Here is a 6000-nt window from a genome sequence, read left to right on the forward strand (position 1 = left end):
ATGCGAAGCAGGAAGGGACATCAACAAGATGTATTAACATCTTGTCTGCCGAAGCGGGGGAGCGTTAACTCCCCCCTTCGGCGATGTCCCCCGGCCGGCCGCACTGGGCATGCGCGGGATCTCGCTGTTCACGCGAGATCCCCAGCGCAGCCCACAGCTGACAGCAGGGACAGCGCTGTCCCTGCTGTTTACATAGGGCTTCGCCAGCCTGATGCTGGCGAAGCCAATGCAGGCTTCGTGCGGAACGGTCAGCGATGCTGACTGTTCATACATTCGGCCTGCTATCATTTTGATAGCAGCGCCGATATGGACAGGGGCGCATAGCGCCCCTGTCCATTACCGCACGCTGGCTGCTTCATACATGGGGGAGAAGCGGTATCAGCGCACATAACGTGCGCTAATACCCCTTCTCCCCCATAACGACAGATCATACATCTGCCCCAATCAGTGCTAACTCTCAACAATAGCAAAGGACGTCCTGAACAAAACAAGCAATTAGGGTGGAAATTGGTTGTGGTGAGACAGAGGACCAAATGAAGGAACAGCAGGTACACTAGCTGCTTCACTTGGTCCTCTCTGTTGTTCCTCCCTGTATGCTGGGAGGAGGTATGGCTGTGGTCTGAGAATGTCCCATCAGATTCAGGCGCAGATTGATTAAGCTTGGTGAAGTGATAAAGTATCTTTTTTTTTATCACCGGCCAAGCAGCTCCTAACTGTGACGTTACAGGCTTGGTTTGAAAAATGACAGGTAGGAGCTGATTAGCCGGTGATAAAAAACAGACCCTTTGGGCCTTATTTTGGTTCACTCTTTCTGACAAAATACTTCTTAGATGGACAAAACCATGTGCACTGCAGGGGGGCAGATGTAACATGTGCAGAGAGAATTAGATTTGGGTGAGTAATTTTGTTTCTGTGCAGGGAAAATACTGGCTGCTTTATTTTTACACTTCAATATAGATCTCACTTTGAAGTAAAACCCCACCCAAATCTAACTCTCTCTGCACATTTTGCATCTGCTCCCCTGCAGTGCACATGGTTTTGTCCATCTAAGAAGGATTTTGTCAGAAAGAGTGAACCAAAATAAGGCCCTTTATCACTTCACCGAGCTTAATAAGTCTACCCCTCAGTATTGCACTGCCACGCCTCCTCCCAGCGTTAGTGAAGACATATGAATTTGTTATGTGTCTCAAACGTGATCTACATGATCACAAATTCTTCTTATTGTTGAAAGAAGGTAGTTAAAAAAGCAAAACTAAGTGGTTAAGCAGCCTATACTACTAAAAGGTACTTCACATGGTAAAATAATTAAATTTTATAATGTTTCATTTATTTGAAAACTTGAACCAATTCAGCTATAACAAAGATATAATGCGAAAATTGGACCTGCGAGTACTCGCAAACCAATCTTAAATCCTAGGATAAAAAAATAAATATTTTTTTTTGTTCCGTCAGTGTTATAAGTGGAACATTCATTACTTTTTCTGGGCCCATGTTCTTTGCATGATATGGCAAGTACCTTTGCAATCAGTAAATACTGTGGAATAAGCACAAATCTTCCTGTAAACCGACCGTTTTCACTTTCCATACAGTAATCAATTTGCAAAACACAAGTAGGAGCCACATTATATGCCACTCATGTCATATCATTTTTACTTTCCAGGGTGAAGGAAAGGGAACAAGTTTATGATGGGCTGCATTATACTCACAGAATGAAACACCTGATTTTAATTAAATACTGACTAGTGGTAAGCTTGCCTGATTTTAATGTAATAAAATTACAGGTTGTGTCTTTCAATTACAGAGAATTGTCAGATGAGCAACATATTCTGATTACTGAATCCATTAAACAAGCTAATTTCATGTTATTGTTATATACACATTTGACACAAGGACCAGAGCAATTACTGAATGTAAATGAATGCAGGCAGTAGAGACAACACACTTCTCAGTTAGTCTTGACTTGATTTAGTATTACTCAGTTCTTTTTTATTGCACGTGTGTTTTTTATTGTACTTATCATGCAGCGCTTTTTGGCAACGTGTGTGATTTATTGCAAAATTAAGTACAGACATTCCTCACTTAACGACCAGGTTCCGTTCCTACGACCCGGTCGTTAAGCGAATTGGTTGTTAAACGAGCCTATATAAAACCCCTTAAGACTTCTGAGACGCGGGTCGCTAAACAGGCAGGGTTGGTCGTAACTGCGAGAGGGTAGGCGGGCAGGTCGTAAATCAGAGCAGGCGGGGTCGTAAGTCCGAGGAGTCACAGCACGGACGCTAAACGAAGGCCCGGGTCGTAAGTCCGGGTGGTCGATAAACAGGTAGGTCGTTAAGTGAGGAATGTCTGTATATACAAAATATAATAACCGTCTCTTCTTTGTAAAATGGACTAAAGGCCATTTCTATAGGCTTTAAATCCATTTCAGGTTATCAGTGGTTTTCAACCTGGGCTACCAGTACGCCAAGGGAAAGAATGTCACAGTTCTGATATTAACCCAGTCAGTCAGGACAAGTATTCCTGGATGGGCAGTGTCTGGAAACCCCCCCCCCCCCCCCCCCCCCTCACATTGGTGACATGGGCCTTTATTCAGATCTGATCGCAGTACAAATTTGTTTGGAAAATGGTCAAAATAATGTGCACTGCAGGTGGGGCAGATGTAACATGTGCAGAGAGAGTTAGATTTATGTGAGTTTTTATGTGAGTTATTTTGTTTCTGTGCAGGGTAAATACTAGCTGGATTATTTTTACACTGCAATTTAGATTTCAGTTTCAACACACCCCACCCAAATTTAACTCTCTCTGCACTTATTACATCTGCCCCATCTGCACTGCACATGGTTTTGCCCATTTTCCAAACAAATTTGTACTGCAATCAAATCTGAATAAGGGCCATGATGACAACACACACACACACACACACACACACAAAAGTTACAGACATCTCTGATCTCATCCATAGCTCAACTCAGTCACTGGCAACCCACCCTGCAGAAGTGTTTTGCTGCCCACAATCTTGTGTACAAGGTAAACCAAAAGGTATGAATGGGTGTCCTTACTGTAGTAATCATCACTTAAACCAGGGATCTACAGTATATTGAGGAATATGATGCATGGTGAGTCACTAGTATAGGACCTCTGTCTTTTCTCTTTTTGTACCCAGATTATATACTTCTGATCTTTGTGTCTCAATCGGCTAATTTTGTACTAAGGGTCTAATTCAGTAGCAGTCGCAGTTTTGCTTAGAAAACAAAACCGTGACTGCAGTCTCTCACATGCTGGGGATTGCTCAGCACAGGGCAAGGCAAGTCCCTCTTTGTTATGGGATTGCAATGGTGGTAGCAGTACCCAATGTATGGAGAGGTGCAGTGTAATTGTGTATGTATGTATGTATGTATGTATGTATGTATTAGTCTGCTCAAGTCTAACTTGCTTTCATCTCGGAACCAGCCACAAAATGAAGGTTTATTGAATATACACAGAAGCAGTGATTTGAGAGTGTATACTGTCCCTGTAATTGCATTATATCCTAAAACTGTCAAAATAAAAATTAGCGATAATTAGCTGCTAATAACCTTAGTGTGTGCTTGTGTCGTACGCTAACCTACTATGCAGCAGATACATGTTTTAATGATAAATATTCTCTGCATAATAATTACTATTATTATTATTATTATTTATTAAGTAAATACAATAATTTATACATTTGCCTGTTGGGAAGAAATAGTCAAGTGCATGATTACTTTACTTCTATCTTCAGGAAACTTTAAAAGTATATTTACACTAGTACACAGATTAAAACCATGCATAATCATTAAAATAATTTAAGAAAAACATTTGTCGCAAGTTCCACTGGGGGATAATTTTAGAATTGAAAAACTAAACAAAGAAAAAAAACAGGAGGATTAAGGAGAAATGGGTAATTGCTGTGGATGGAAAAACTCTATCAGGGGAGTTTCAATTAAAAGACAACAAGCCATACGTTTAATTAGAATGGGGAAGCATTTCAAAAGCCTACAGTGTTTACATAAATAAGATGTAATCCTTATTAACCTGCAGAGAGCATAATGGGCAATCCACCAATGTCCTGTAGAATACTGATGCATTAATTTTCTCTCTACGCATTTCCATTTGGGAACTATTAACAGTAATGTTCTCACATACCAGTCACTTTAAAGAAATAATGTTTGCTTTCTTATATTAACCCGTTCAGCACATATTGTACTCGTGCAATGTAAACTTCCAACAGAAATGTTTTCTTTACAAAGCACAACCTAGAGTACCTTTAGTACAGTATGTTTTCCACTATTATCAAAGCCTAAGTTTACATTAACTCATTTTACAATGTGTGTATATCCATGTATTTTGGTTACTACTCTCTTTTACAAGTATTAATATTTAAAACATGACTCTGAACTTCAAGCATAAACAGGGATCAACTTACTTAGTACTGTACTACATACTGTCTGTAGCCCCTATTAGATGGGCATGAATGAGGAGGCAAAAGCTTCTTATCGATAAATTTAAATATATATTAAATGAAGTAAATTGTGCTTCAGTTATTGTATGTGGAGGTGGTTCTAATTTAAACTGGTGGTCTGTGAATAGATGCTGTGCACATGCGCACAGCATCTATTCTTGCAGGCAGAGGGGCTGGGGGCTGACCAGCAGCTCACAGAGCTGCTAGGCATGCCCCCACCGCGGCGAGAAATGGGGGCGTGGCCTCGCAAGAGCGCCATGAGTATAGGTCACGCCCCCTTTCCAGCAGGCCACGCCCCCTAAATTTGCTGCGCGCCATATAAACATGTATATAGTAAATACTACTAGTGCATGTATGATAGTTAATGTACCAGATTAATAACAGCAATGCACTATAAAGAATGCACCATACTATTGAGTAATATAGGGTAACATATGCATAATGCATAATTCAGGTGCACAGTCTGGAACCAGATCCTTAGGTTTTTCTCCCCCCCCCCTTCAGCAGGCAGTGGGGCCCACCAGGGGGCTTACCCTGTATCTCTGTGGACCAGTCCATCCCTGGCTACAGAGCTTCAGTCTCCTATCCTGTCAGTCCGTCCACTGGTACCAGCCAATCAGCTCCTAACTGTCAAGTTAGTCTGGGCATGACAAATGTCAGTTAGGAGTTGACTGGCTGCTGCATTATCACCTCCCACTTTATCACATAACTTGGCTTAATACATCTGCCCCTGTGAAAGGTGGCTGGTAATGGTCCCAGGCACCTTAGTGGCCAATAAAGTTGTACTGGGGTTCCTTCTCTTGTCACTTATGTTAAGCAGGTAGTTCCAGCATTGGCCATGGGTGGCGCTGTTGATCATTTATGTAAAGTAAACTCATGGGGCCCAGAGCTACAGTTAGCTGTTGGTAGGCACTGTGGCGCAGTGCTAATGACCGTGCCTGGGAAGGGCCGCTGGTTCAAGACCCACCTTGTCTCTCGATGTGAGTGAAAGCACCAATAATAGCTAAAGAATAGGTTTCCCCTCACATTGGGTACCCTGGTGAGTCTCAGACCTGCATAGCATCCCAGACCCACCTTTTTATTCCTGACAAAAAAAAAAATGATTTAATTGTAGCTCTTATTATGGGAATTTTTTATCTCTGTATTTTCCACGTTGTTATTATCACTAGCGCTGCTACATGTCGCTCTATTTAGATCTCATGGTATATGATTTTGGCTTAGCAGTTGTGTTTTAGAGCATTATTGGAATTAATAGATAGAATATACATCTCAATTTGAATTTCTGTATAAATCACTGTTGTGAGAAGTAGATGTAGACTACAAAATATTTTTTTTTTATATTCCTGCCAGTGGGAATTTTACATATGTTTATTTTCTAAGGAGCCAGATTTTTAGCAGAGCAGGTGGGGTCGCGTGCCCCATGAGCTATATGTGATACCCATACGTGCATGAAGCCAAATTACTACCTTGCCCTGGGTGAGGAATTTCCTAGCTTCAGCCCTGAACCTGCAGGTATAGTGACG

The 6000-nt window shown here is 41.5% G+C and overlaps 1 protein-coding gene across 2 annotated transcripts in view; it reads right to left on the reverse strand.

Moving 5' to 3' along the window:
• Nucleotides 1-6000, reverse strand: part of TPK1 (thiamin pyrophosphokinase 1) — a 551394-nt gene that overhangs the window by 318386 nt on the left and 227008 nt on the right. The gene's annotated exons all lie outside the window — the stretch shown is intronic.

This window comes from Crinia signifera, chromosome 5 (assembly GCF_055691185.1).
Source record: "Crinia signifera chromosome 5, ASM5569118v1, whole genome shotgun sequence".
Taxonomy (NCBI): domain Eukaryota; kingdom Metazoa; phylum Chordata; class Amphibia; order Anura; family Myobatrachidae; genus Crinia; species Crinia signifera.